Source organism: Hylobates moloch, unplaced genomic scaffold (assembly GCF_009828535.3).
Source record: "Hylobates moloch isolate HMO894 unplaced genomic scaffold, HMol_V3 SCAFFOLD_1, whole genome shotgun sequence".
In the NCBI taxonomy this organism is placed as follows: Eukaryota; Metazoa; Chordata; class Mammalia; order Primates; family Hylobatidae; genus Hylobates; species Hylobates moloch.
In genome coordinates, this window is record NW_026652276.1 from 191,940,158 (window position 1) to 191,955,330 (window position 15,173).

At 36.6% G+C, this 15,173-nt stretch overlaps 2 protein-coding genes across 5 annotated transcripts in view; one reads left to right on the top strand and one right to left on the bottom strand.

Moving 5' to 3' along the window:
- The window catches only part of IMMP2L (inner mitochondrial membrane peptidase subunit 2), an 885,601-nt gene that overhangs the window by 421,747 nt on the left and 448,681 nt on the right, over positions 1-15,173 (bottom strand). The window lies entirely within an intron of this gene.
- The window catches only part of LRRN3 (leucine rich repeat neuronal 3), a 35,099-nt gene continuing 32,280 nt past the window's right edge, over positions 12,355-15,173 (top strand). For both annotated transcript variants that reach the window (XM_058426039.1, XM_032761471.2), the window contains exon 1: positions 12,355-12,807. The gene's annotated coding sequence lies outside the window, so the exon portion shown is untranslated. The remainder of the gene's footprint in view (positions 12,808-15,173) is intronic.

Here is a 15,173-nt window from a genome sequence, read left to right on the forward strand (position 1 = left end):
AAAACCTAAAGTATAATAATAAAATAAAAAAAAGAAAGAAAAATAAAAAAATAAAAAAAAAGATGGACTCTTGCTCTGTCACCCATGCTGAAGTGCAATGGCACAATCTCAGCTCACTGCAACCTCCGCCTACCAGGTTTAAGTGATTCTCCTGCCTCAGTCTCTGGGTAGCTGGGACTGCAGGCATGCGCCACCACACATGGCTAATTCTTATATTTTTAGTAGAGACGGGGTTTCACCATGTTGGCCAGGCTGGTCTCGAACTCCTGACCTGAGGTGATCCACCTGCCTTGACCTCCCAAACTGCTGGGATGACACTGTGGTATTTTTTAAATAAACATTTTAAAAGCCAACATTAATTTAGTTAAATAACATAGAAGGAATCAAAATCAATACATGTTTCATTGAATTAAATATGACATTAATTTTTTTCTAAATTCACTAAATCTAATACTATACAAATTGGCATTTACTTATTTTTAAGTTCACTATATTTTAATCATTCTTAGAATTTTATCTACCCTAGGAAGATAAGTTTTGACCTGGGCCTTAAGACAACGTCCCAAATCGCACGAGGTACTTCATAATTCAAAGCACATGTATGCTTGCGTATGCATAGTAAAGACCATAACATTTTTAAATTAGTAAATGAGCTTCTAACGTTATGATTATACATATATACTAATAATTTGGATAATAACTAAAGTCTCCATTTGTCTTCATATTATAATCTCCTATGGTTTGAATGTGTCCCCAAATTTCATGTGTTGAAAGCTTGATCCCCAAATTCATATACTGATGGCACTTGGAGGTGGGGCCTTTTGGAGGCAATTTGGTTTAGATAGTCATTAGAGCTGAGCTCCCATAATGAGACTGGTAGCTGTATAAGAAGAGAAAGAGAGACCTGAGCAGGCATGCTCTTGCTCTATCACCATGTGATGCCCCCTTCCATGTGTGATGTCATAAGGTCCTTATTAGATGCAGCCCCTTACCTCGAACTTCGCAGCCTCCAGAACTACCGAAAAAAAAATGTCATTTCTTTATAAATTACCCAGTCTATGGTATTCTGTTGTAGCAACAGAAAATGGACTAAGACACAATTTCTTTGTCCTATGAACAAATTTAAGTCTTCTAAATAGTACTTACTTCTCCAAATAAAATGACGCTTGGTGTTAATTGAAATGTAGGACTGTTACAGTGGACTGCAGATCTTATTGCTGCAGGCAGAAACAGAATTATAATGAATATCTGATGTGTTTTGGTACTTAGAGGCATTTTGAAAACTCTCCCATTAAGAGAAAAAATACAAACATAACCACTGTACTTGAAACAAAATAAGGGCTGTTAGATTTGACTCAATCCTTTCAATGCAATTTTATCACATATATATGTAAACATTCAGACACATATATGTATATACTTATATACACATGTACATTCTTATATACATAAATATATGTATATTCTTATATACGTGTGTATTATATATTATGTGTGTATAATATATATGTGTGTATAATATATATTACATATGTGTGTATGTATACACACAGAATATTTCCAAAAAGATTATAAGTGATTGAAAGGACACAGAAAAATTAGACTTTGTTAGCTAATTGTCAAAGACAGTTAAACATTTGCTGTTTCCATCATTCTACACTCAAGCCAGGCTAAGGATCATCTTATAAATGCTGACTTTGTTGTATTTTTCTCATATCAAACAATTCAATTCAATCTCTTCTTACTGAATGCTTACTATATGCTAGGCATTGTGCTGAGGACCAGGAATACAAAGATGCAGACATCCTGTTCACTGCCAAATTTTGACAAGGTAACATATCTGGGACCAAATACATATCCATTTTATAAAAGAAACTTCATAGTAAGTTTCAGTATTAGAAGAATTTTCTTGTCAGCAGCCATGATATCTAAACTGCTAAATATATACCCTAAGTAAATATTCTATAAACACATCAGATCAGAAACAGCTGGCAGCTTCAGGCTGTTCATTTCAAAATGAATTGAAGACCTGTAATCAGACTAGTGAGGATATTATTGATAGGAAAAGTATTTGTGTACTTTCACATGAATAAAATTTCTTCTTTCATGCTTTCAAATTTAGGGCCTTTTTAATGGTGTTGGGATGCCCCATTAAATGCTAGAAAACTATTTAGTTTATCCTTAGTCAATTCTACTGAATTTGGCATCTCTTAAATTTGGTTGAGGAAGAAATCTGCAAAAGACAATTACTTGAAATATATGTTTATTAAAAATGCGAGACTGCCAATATATTTAAGGAAAAAAGAAAATGTAAAAACAAACAAACGAAAGACTTTCTTCTGACAATGCTGTGTTAGTGTTTCATATTTATAATTTTTTAGTATTAATCTGTAAGAATCCATGAAAGAAATAAACTTGTACTTGCTTATTGTGCCTGTTTCTAGATTTTAGACATGCTAGCACCTCTTTGTAACAGTGGTCTTCCAAAGAGAGACTTGACCAACCTGTGCACAGAGGGACTGTCCTTAGCGCAGTGCTAAAGCTCTGGGCTGTGAGTCCAAAGATCTCATTCATTCATGGACTCTTGTGTAGGCAAGACACTAACTCTCATAGCTGACAGTCCGCAAAAAGTAAAACAACAAGTAATCTATTCATATTTATTAATTTCTGCATTTATGGATTAACTGTGTTGATACATCTCTCATTTGCTGAAAGGATTAAAGTAGCTCAACACAGAGGTAAGAATGACTTCCTTCCGTGACTTTCTATATGGGTGTAGAGGTGGCAAACTCTGACTGGGTGTCCGCATAGCAAATTGTATACTTTTAAAATAACGTCATCGACCATATCAAAAACGGGGAGAGGGATGATAAAGAATATACTGTAATCAAAGTCCCGCAAACTCTACTTTCCAGAGTGAGGAAGAAAGAAGGATTGCCTGATATTTTAAGTAGGAGCTGCGTTCTTTGCTGTAGGTTGGCAGAAGCTGGAGAGTGGAGCAGGAGTCTCCTAGAAGCAGTGTTTTCTCACTCCAAATCTGAATTGGATGCTCATTAATGAGCACCAAGCACCAGTTTGCAGTAGCCATTCTGAATTTAACAGTAATTATTTGGAGGCTACAAATTCTGAGGTCTGACTCTGAACAAGTGTTTGTTTATTGGCACAGGGATAGCACTACACCATTTAGTTATAAAGCCCAATGGAGTAAATCTATATTAATATGAGAATCCATATTTTGTCCTTCTTTTGCTGTATGTCACACTTCTCAGTGAGACCCTAACAAGAGCAGGAATTAAGAATAGGTCAGAAGAACATCTGCTTTTCTTATTTTGATTACGTGGGCAAGCAAAGGAATTTGCTTTTATAACACCAAAATAACTTGGAATGCGGCAAAAATAAACGCACCTTCTGTCTCATGGAATGTTATTACAGTACAACGCTTTGTGAATGCTTGTTGGCATTTTCAAGCATTTTTTGTTCTCCTCATTTCTTTCTCAGCTCCATAATGCAATCCTCATGGTTTGAGCACTAGACTTCAAATGAGACATCTATTCAGAGAGTGTTCAGACAAAACAAGTGGTTTCCTTAGTAATGGTAACTATGTGAAAGCCTTCAGCACAGCCCCTTCAGCCAGCCAGGCTTCTCCCGGGCTTGTGGTTCACACATAGGCTCTCAGTGAGCATTATACAGCTGGGGAGCACCCCCAAAGTCTAAACTGACCAAAGCACTGAATATTCATTGCATTTCTAATCAAATGTACCCTTTATAAAAGGTTAAGGACGTAAGAAGTGCTCTTAATGGTGAGGGTTAATTTGCTCATTTTCTGCATCATGTCTATGGAATGGAAAGAAAGATAAGCGATTTTGCCAAAAAAAAAAAAAAATGACACGTGTTGCTCTTTTGTTTGACTGTATTTTACATTTCCTTACCTCAAAAACCTAAGACTGTCCTGTTCTTGTTCCTTCTATGCCTAGAGACTACTACTTCTGATTTTCCAGTTTTCTGCATAACAATCATCTTCAATAAAGCTTTGAAACTCTGCTATTAAAACAGGGTGCAAATGTTGGCTTTTGTAGTCTCAAATATATTTAAAATATAGCAAAGTAGTTTCATGTATACCAATGTTGAAGTTTTATGTATGTGTATCAATCCATTTTGTTATTTAGTTTCAGGATGACACAATAATTAGAAAAAGAGCTGGTTTCTCTGGGTAATACAATTGTCATTCATAAATATTGACTCTTAAAGGCAGACAAATAACAACTATCCAAAATAAAAACCAACATGAAAATAATAAAAAATTATCTCAGCTGATATAATGTTTGCCTTTGAGGAATAATGATTTATAGATACCTTCACACTATGTTAATCATCCAATTAGGAGAATAAAAATATTGTCAAACATTTTGGGGTTGAAAAACATGAGGTATAGCTAAATTGTTAGTCTTCCACCATGAATATTTTTTGTCAATCTGGTTACACATAAGCAAACACAGGAAGCAAAAATTAAGCTATAAAACCTGCAAAGAAGAGGAGAACGAGGGCCTCAAAAGATCACTGAAGAGAAGAAAATACAGTTTTAAGACTGTTGGCTTTGGAGTCTGACTTGCATTCTAGCTTTTCTTCCTCACTAGCGTGATAACTGTAGAAGTTCACCAACCCCAGTTTCCTCTTCTGTGAAAAGGGGAAAGTCCCTGACTGCCTCACAGTACTGTAAGAATGAAACCATATGTGTGCAGGGTCTACCAAGTTTCAGTGTCTTGCATATAGTTAAACTCAACAAATGCTATTTAATATTATTCTAGGCACTTTAATTTCAGCATACATAATTTCTGCATTTGTACAGCTATGCATATTTTAAAATTTGATCTATTTCATTGTGGTTTGTGGATAGCTCAAGGAAAATCATTTCTATTTTCTGAATAATACCAATAATAAATATAAAAACAAAAATACTAAATTTGCTGTCAAGAAATAATTGAACTGAGGAATCAAGAGTGAACAGTAGGAAGAAGCCTTGCTAAACACAAGTGTGAGCCTGACTGTGTTGTGGAGGAAGGGAAGAATAGACTAGAAGGTATGAGATTAGAAGCAAGAAAGATGAACCAGAAAAGATGAGACTGGAAGCAGGGAAGTTAGGAGAAATCGCAGCAGCCAAGGCAAGAAATGATGAACATCTAGCAGACAGAGAAGATAATTTAAGAAAACTTCAGAGTAAAATCAATTTGTACATGGTGAAATGCAAGCTATGAGGCACAAGATCCAAAGTTCCTGCAGTTCTCTAGGTAACTAGGCAGCAGCAGAAATAAAAAAAAAAAAAAAAAAAAAGAAAGGAAAAAAGAAGAAAGCCAGTTTAGGGGAGCACTTAAGAGGTCAGCTTTAGACATGTAGAGAACAGAGTGCCTGGGGAATCACGCAAGTAGAGACATTTACCAGACAATTGGAGGGAAGGACTGATAGGAAGAAAGATAGATAGACGGATGGATGGATGGATGCACGGATAAAGAGACTGATTAATTTTACTTGCAAGAGCATTGATATAGGTTTGAAAGTAGTAATTACATAGTAGAAGAGACAATATTATCTAAGAGAGCATATAAAGAACAGTAGAGAAAAGAACAAGCCTAGGATAAATACTTAAGAGGTAGATGAACCCACAATGACAAGAGATAGAATGTGCAGACAAGCAGGAGGATGACTTAGGAGGCTTTGATGTGCAAGAACCAAATTGAGAGGGCACTGGTTGAGATTCCAAAGCAGAATTTCAGTAACAAGGTTGGATTACAAACCAGAGAAAGGTCAACTGAAAAAGTAGGTAGAGAGTGATGATGTGATTGTAGCAAATATTGATAGCTCTTTTGAGAAACTTAATATGAGAACAGAGAAGGAAAGATAGACTAGGGTTCAGGATTAAAGGGATGATTGTTGTTATTGTAGTATGAGTAACAAGTATATGTATGGATTTTGTGGAAATATTGCTAGATAATTTTTTCATATCGCTAGAAAAGGAGTAAAAGTCAATCCCCTGAGTGAAAAGAATGGAGAGAGACATAGAGAAAAGCCAAGATGACAGACCTTTTTGGATCTACAGAGAAATATAGGGAGAAACATAGGGAAGAATAAAGGAATCTGAGGAAGAGATAGAGAAAAAAATTTATCTCATTGATTTCTGACATGTCATCCTTGATTGTGAATTTCTTGGCATAATGAGATTACTTTTGTTCTTCAAATGATTCATATCTTTCATTAAAAGTGAGACCTTTGGGTATATACCCAGTAATGGGATTGCTGGGTCGAATGGTATTTCTGGCTTAGGTCTTTGTGGAATCACTGTCTTCCAAAGCAGTTGAACTAATTTACACTCCCACCAACAGTGTAAAAGTGTTCCTTTTTCTCCACAACCTCGTCAGTAGATTGAAGCTAGTTGATTAGTATATTTAGCTGTTAACTAAATTTTCGTGGGTTTGCGTCCCATTAATCTAGTAAGGACGTAGTAAGGTGTTTTTTGACTTTTTTAATAGTAGCCATTCTGACTGATGTGGGATGGTACCACATTGTGGTTTTTATTTCCATTTCTCTAATGACCAGTGATGTTGAGCTGTTTTTCACATGATTGTTGGGTGCACGTATTTTTTTTTGAGAAGTGTCTGTTCATATTCTTTGACCACTTCATAAAGACACATGCACATGTATGTTCACTGCAGCACTATTCACAACAGCAAAGATAGGAAATCAACCTAAATGCCCATCAGTGATAGACTAGATAAAGAAAATGTGGTACATAAATACCAAGGAATACTATGCAGCCATTAAAAAAGAACAAGATCATGTCTGTTGCAGGGACATGGATGCAGCTGGAGGCTACCATCCTTAGCAAACTAATGCAGGAAGAGAAAACCAAATACCACATGTTCTCACTTTTAAGTGGGGGCTAAATGATGAAAAATCAACAGACACTGGTGCCTACTGGAGGGTGAAGAGTGGGAGGAGGGGGAGGATTAGAAAAAACAACTAATGGGTACTAGGGTTAATACGTGAGTGATGAAATAATATGCACAAAACCCCGCCCCATGACCCATGTTTACCTCTGTAACAAACCTGCACATATACCCCTGAACTTAAAATAAAAGTATTAAAAAAAAAGACATGGACTGGTACTGTGGCTCACGTCTGTAATCCCAGCCATTTGGAAGGCCGAGGTGGAAGGTTCGCTTGAGAGCAGGCTGGGCAGCATAGAGAGACCCCATCTCTACTCAAAGAAAAAAAAAAAAAGAAAAAAGAAAAGAAAAAGAAAAATTAGCAGGGTATGGTGGCTTGTGCCTGTGGTCCTAGCTACTCTGGAAGCTGAGGTAGGAGGAACATTTGAGCCCAGGATTTCGAGGTTATTGCACTGAACTATGATCGTGCCATTGCACGCCAGCCTGGGCAACAGAGCAAGAACTGTCTCAAAAATAAAGAAAAAAAATAAAATTAAAACAAAACCTATAGGTAAATAAGAATCTCTGTTTTTCTCCAATTCTACTTTCCAAAACTCCTTTGAAAAAGAAAATGAGAACTCTGACCCAACTTGCTTTAGTTCAACATTCTAACAAACAGTCAGTATTATTACTCACCTTACATCATGTTTCTAACTGAATTGAGAACCAATCTGTTATTAGAATTAGACCACAAAGGACAAAGTCATTGAAGACCTTCCTAGCACAACGTCAGCCCCTCACCATCAGTGACTCATTCATATGTATTTAGCTTTCTGAGCATATCAACCCATTTTTTCCACTAGGCACTGCATTTCTTCAGAGCTCTACTTCTCAAATCATGACAGCAACAAAAATTCTATCATCAAACCTGAACAACCACTACTGTATAAAAGCAACCACTGTCTTGTGCATAAAACTCATTCCTTTTTAAAAATAGTATTTTATTGGCCGGGCGCGGTGGCTCACGCTTGTAATCCCAGCACTTTGGGAGGCCGAGGCGGGCGGATCACGAGGTCAGGAGATCGAGACCACGGTGAAACCCCGTCTCTACTAAAAATACAAAAAAAATTTAGCCGGGCGTGGTGGCGGGCGCCTGTAGTCCCAGCTTCTCGGAGAGGCTGAGGCAGGAGAATGGCGTGAACCCGGGAGGCGGAGCTTGCAGTGAGCCGAGATTGCACCTGCACTCCCGCCTGGGCGACAGAGCGAGACTCCGTCTCAAAAAAAAAAAAAAAAAAAAATAGTATTTTATTTTTGGCATCCCTTGTTGCTGACTATATTGAATTGGTTGACTCAGCCATCCATCAAGCATTCATTTATTTTACAAGTGAATATTGAGTATCTTGTGCAGTAGAAAGAGCTTTGGCTCTGTAAGCAGACAGAACTGAGTTCAAATTTTAGCCTCATTATTTAATAGTTTTGGGATATTGGGCAAGTAAGCTAGCTTCTTTCAGCCAATGTTTCTACGCTGTCAATTGAAGGTAAAAATATCTATCTTGGCCGGGCACGGTGGCTCACGCCTGTAATCTCAGCACTTTGGGAGGCTGTGGCGGGCTGATCATGAGGTCAGGAGATCGAGACCATCGTGGATAACATGGTGAAACCCCATCTCTACTAAAAATACAAAAAATTAGCAGGGCACGGTGGCACACGCCTATAGTCCCAGCTACCAGGGAGGCTGAGGCAGGAGAATTGCTTAAACCCAGAAGGCATTGGTTGCAGTGAGCCGAGATCGTGCCACTGCACTCCAGCCTGGGCAACAGAGTAAGACTCCATCTTAAAAAAAGAAAAAAAAAAAAACAACGAAACACTAGAATAGCTATAATTCAACTGGAATAGCTATAATTTATATATCAATCCCAATTTGAATAGAATATTTTTGAAGTTAATGTATATAACATACAAACATATGTTAGTGCTCGACAGATGTTATTTTATCCATTTTATATGCACTGTGGAGCTTAAAAACGTAGTAAGACATATACTCCCTCTAGGAGAATCTTATACGCTAAAAAGGGAAACAGGTAAAATTACAGAAACAATTATAATACCAAAAAAATGATAAGTAATAAGAGCAATAAAGAGTGCTATTGTGGGTCAAATGAGAGATTATATCTTGTTAAAGGAGGAAGACAATGACCATGATAACAATGACCACTACCATAATAGTGCCAATAATAATGTCAAACATTTGTTCAAGACTACTCTATTTCAGCACTTTTCTAAACCCGGTATACATATTAACTGTTTTAATGTTCATAACAATTCTAGGAGAAAAATGACATGCAGAGATTATACTTAAACCAAGATGCACAGACGGTACTTAACAGAGATGATACTTAACATGATGCTCAGAGTCTCTAGGAAGTGGCAAGGTAAGGATTCAAACCCAGCCATTGTGGCTCTACAACCCACATTCTACCGACTGTCCAGGCTACTTTTCTAAGAAAAGCACACAGGCAAATAAAGCCCAGCATTTGAAGAAATAGCAATAAACAAGTTAAAAATCCCAACCACTAAGTCAGTGAATATCTATCTACTGTACCCCAATATTTTCTTATTTGATGACGAAGGCAAAACTCTTTCAGTATAATTTAAGGGTTGTAATTATTCATTTATGTTTTAAAACCATTTCAATACATTTCCATTAAAACTCAGTATTCATCTAGGAAACCCTGTAGACATTTCCTACAATGTAGGTAACATGTACAACCATGTAATACTGTGGTTTGCAATGTGAAATTTCTCTGAAGCTTTAGTGCCTTCTAAAGGAAGAAACTTAAAGAAAAAAAATGAAGGGAGAGAAGGAGGGAGAGTAAGAAGAAGGAAGAAAAGAACGAGAAGAAGGAAAAGAAGAATTAGCAGAGACCTGTCAATCATCCAGTAGATGAGAGGGTAATATGGTGAAAAAAACCTGGAATACCTGAGGGGCTCTATCCTGGCTTTAATGTGCCAACTGTGTGCTAAGATTCCATGGTTCTCATTTGATGATCACTCACAATTGTATTAATTCAAAAACTCTAAAATCCTTACTGTATTACAATGTAATGTCTTCATATGGTACTTCACTATATAGATGTGATACCAAAATAATTTTTTCATGTATCTTTGGAGACAGCCACATTTCATATTTACAGTTAAGGACTGAACTCCCTGATAAGTGAAAAAACACCCAAAACACACACTGATTCTACAAAGCTGCTGATGCTCTTGGAACAAGATAGAAATTCCAGTCAAAGAACAGAATCGTCATCCTTTTCATCCAAAGCCAGAGTCATTTTCTCTTTCACATTAAAATCTCATTGCTAGTGCTCCACGATATTAAATTTATAAAAATGAGTATAAAATATTTTAAATTTATCATGTACCTACATTAAAAGGACAATTGCAGGAAGAGCACTCTGATCTCCCACTTACAAAAGAGTGATCATTTAGTTAAAACAACTTCCTATGAAATAATGTAAGGTAACATATAAATGGCTACCTTTAACAATTCTAACTGAATCAAAACTGAAAAGATTTTTTCTTGATTTCTGAAAGAGACTGAAATTTAAAACATTAGGTATGACTGCAGTTTCATTTAAAAACCAAGAAAGTAGTTTAATCATGTATCTGACTATCACAACTTACCTTCATTATGGGAGTACATTATAATTGGTTTGATTACTGGATTTGTCAATTATACAGTCAATACCAATCAATGAAAATTAATCACTTAAGATACCATGGCATAAATAAAAATTCTCTTTTTACAAATAATTATCACAATTTTAAGATTATTCTTCCATATGTGGAAATAAATCCTGCAAATATTGAAATAATTTGGAATATTAAAGAAATTAAGATTTGCTAGATTAAAATTAAGGGGTAAGAAGGATGGTTATTACTATTATTAAAAGTACATTAAATTACATGTTAATATACTCCAACACAACATCCCAACACCCAACCACGATCCCTAACATACAGAACTGACTCGGTGCTTTCTGAGTAAATACTAGAGTATCCAGTAAAGAATAAAACCTTACAATAACATTCTGAAATAAGTATTAGGTTAAAGGAGATGCTACTTTCATCTTGAACTTATTTTGATTCATTTGAATAAATTCTTATAGAAAAAAAGCATTTGGGAACTGTTTCTAGAAAACTACAGAGTGAAAATATTCAGTATTTAAAGATAACCCTATTGTTTAAAATTTTTCCTGGCATTATTATAATAACTGCAAACTACTGGTCTATGTCATGTCAATAAACACTTAAGGAGCAATTAGATGTGAAGGTTTTTTTTTTTTTTCCTAAGTAAATCTAATAAGTGCCATTTCTTTTTACTCCACTAGAGGGTAGTCTCTCAAAACTGGGGTTGGAGTCATGACTCTAGCCTGCTTTTGACCTGCTGATATATTAATCCTCATGTTCCATTCTCCTCAACAAGATGTTTCTCTAGTATACTAATTAAGGTTGTAAAACATGCATTTTTAAAACTGCTTTTTGATTTTTCATAGATGTTGTTTGAGAAATATGCACTGCTATGTGTTTCTGTGTTTTCCAAATTTCTGGTAATTAATAAAAATGTTTTACATATATGGCTTATATAGTATATTTTCCTGGGAAATATCCTTTCAGAGTTAATAGGCCTAAGAATAAAGACAATTTTTTTAATAATTTAAATTATTACAATCGAAATATTTCCCCAGAGTGGTAAAAAATACATCCTAAATACACACACTCACAGATACACAAACACACCTACACATGTACCCATTCATATGTAGCTCCCAGATTTATTACATCATATAAGGAGAAGTCAGTGAGTATAATTAGAAATACATATTTTTAAAAAGTACCCCCTCAAATGCCAATGTTGTGAATTACAGAGAGGCAAATATATGCTTTATTTTAAAAATCTGGTCAATCCAGACAAGAAATGTCATTGCTAAAAAAAAAAGGTGTTATTGAACACCAAGTACATACACTAAATTAAGTAGGATCTATAGAGAACCAAATGCCACTCAAAACAGTTGCAAGCTTCTCTTCTTAAATAATGCAGTCATTGCTGAACTTCAGAGATGGAGTTGGAGGTTTGAGTCTCTACCAGATGTTTTTAATATTTGGGAAATCCTTATCAGTAGTGTGTCCTGTCTATCTGCAGACTGAAAACATATTTCTCTGAATGACTGATAACCTAAAATTGGGAAAACTTGTCAAAAATTCCCAAAACTCCCCCAGAAAGGAAAAAAAAAAAGAAGAAGAAGGAAAATGATACCTAGGAAAATATGCAAGCCTGTTTCATTTATTTGTATCCTAAGCAGCAGTGTCATAGAACAGACAGTTTGTTTCAGCCAACCAGACTGGAGCAGCTGCGAGTGCTACATCTTGGCTGTCTGAAGCGATTGGCTCCTCTCTGGGGAGTGGAGGGTGTTCAGTTATTAATGACCGCTGAGCAGGCAGCACCATGTCAGTGTGACAACTGATCGGGTGAACGATGCACCACTAACCACCATGGAAACAAGGAAAAATAAAGCCAGCTCACAGGATCTCTCTTCACTGGATTGAGAGCCTCAGCCTGCCGACTGAGAAAAAGAGTTCCAGGAAAAAGAAGGAATCCTGGCTGCAGCCTCCTGCCTTCCCTTATATTTTAAAATACAGAGATAAGATTGCGTGCATGTGTGCATATCTATAGTACATATTTGTGTACACTTTGTTACACAGACACACAAATGCACCTATTTATACCGGGCAAGAACACAACCATGTGATTATCTCAACCAAGGAACTGAGGAATCCAGCACGCAGGGACATCGGAGGTGGGCTAGCACTGAAACTGCTTTTCAAGGTAAGTTTAAAATACACATATATTTTAAAATATGTTCTATTTCTTTTCTCTTCGATGATCATGTTTTTACACCTAAATCCTCCTTTGATGTCTTCTTCTTGTCTGAATTCTAAGAGCATTTTTCTTTTATTGCACTTTTGACAAGAAATTCACATGCAAAACCCAGCTGGCTCTGTGTGTGCCTAGCTGTGTTTGAGAGATTCTCCAACATGCATTTTACTAGCTTGAATGTCCATCAGAGGATGTGAGTGGGAGAGAAAAAGCAGTGTTGGGGGGAGGAGAAAAAGGAGGGAGACAGAAGAGAAGGGAACAGTGGGGGAGAAGAGAGGAGGAGAGGGAGAGAGAAGGAGATGGGGAAGAGAGAAGACAGAGGAGACAGAGAGAGAGGAGAGGAGAGTCACGGGTGAGGGGGTGCAATTTTCCTTTTTCTTCACATTATTTGTAGTGAAAAGCAAATCACACATTATTCTCTGTTTTGAAATCAACCCACCAAATGGGGCATTTTTATTCTGTCTCACCCAGTGGATGCAAATTTAGGCAAATGCTGTTGTATGTTAAGAGCTAAACCACTAAGCAGAGTAGCGGAATGAGCATATCACAAACAGTTATTGAATTTCTGCCAGGCTACATCTTACGGACTGGGGTAAATGACTTCTCTTTAATAACATCCCCTCGCTGGTCTGAAGGGACAGTGCAAATGTCTGATTGTTAATGCAGCTGGAACTGCCACACACTAGGTAAAAGGATCCCATGAACCAGAAGAGTTCTAATCTTCTTTGGTAATTAACAGGATCACAGCAGGATGGCTTTAAAGTACATTTCCTATTTAAGAAGATTGTTTGTTCTAACCAACTGCTATATTCCCTTTGCTGTTATTGAGCTGGATGGCTTAATTCGGCTCTAATTTATTCATTTTTAACAATATGTCCTTGTTTCTCTGCCTCTAATTTCAGTGAAAGCAGGCTATGAATATGAGTAGAACCGTCCTAATTTAGTGAAAAGGGGATAATGTGAAAACAAAAATAGAAGTAAAGGTTCAAAATATCTACCTAGAAAATAGCGTGCTCTGGTACCATAAATATTACTGATACATTTCTCATCTTTAGTTTCAGAAGCAATGCCTTTGAGACAGAATTACTCTCAGTAAACTCTATGAGCATCCATGTATTGATGATTCATGGAATTCAGTGTGGGTTAATTTTTACTTCCAATCTTGTAAAGGGAAGCCAGCTACTTAGAATATGCTTTCAAACAGACAACACCAATTGAGGATATTCATGGAAACATTCACTGCCCTCTTTACTGGGTCCTGGAAAGACAGTAAAAGAAACCTAGCATTTGTATTTCATCTTCTGGAGCTCTCTCCTGCCTTCTTTTAGTTCAACTAACCACCGAGTTAACACAGTCAGCTTCCTTGAAACTGTGGGTTATTTTTTTCCACAACTGTGATTTCAGAGCTATTATTGGTTTCCTAGTTTGTAATATAAGCCAAAGCAAAAAGACAATAACCAGCCACTTAGATCCTGCCACTTTCCCATAAATGTGTCAAAAAATGAGTCAGTTTACAATATGTAATATAAGAAGTCAATTAATTCCAGTGACCTTTGTAAATGATGACAATAAACCAGCTCTGACAATATGCCAGTGGCTTCGATTTTCTCTCTGTAAAATGAACAAGTTTAAGAAGAGGGTTCCTGCTCAGAGAGAAAAATGAAAGGTGCTGAAGCATCAGCTTGCAATATTGGCAGCTTTGCTCGCTCTGCCTCAAATGCCACATGCAATCTATAAAAAAACCAAAATGATTTATTACAAAAAGGAAAAGGTGTTTTATTTGCTTTTCTGCTATTTATTAAAAGTGCTGCTTTTGAAACAGACCAGATCTGATATTTTGAGGTACCTCCTAAGTTCCTAACCAAGAGGAAAAGACTTGAAGTAGATACTCAACCCTCTGATTTCAAACTCCTATATAATGTAGCATTGCAGTATTTATTTCAGTTTTTCTTAGACCTTTTCCAGGGAAAGTTTGCATGCCAGACACACATTCTTAAATCTAACCCGCTTTATTTTAAAATTGCAATTGATGACACCTAAGAACAGTGGATTCGCTCTTTAACCTTAGTAAAGCTCACATATATATTTTGTGGATTACAGAGATCAGTAATGTGCCCACTTGAGTCTGAGAAATACCAACACTCCAGGCCCCCGGTGTTGCCACTCAGTGTGTGCCAGTGAGTTTGGTGATTTGATCAGCACCTACGAAGCCAGATGATGGACATATGTGTATGCCTGGAAGATTTACCCATAGTCTCCCCAAATCATGTAACTATACCAGAAATAGCAGCTTCCTGGCAAGACAAGCCTCAAAG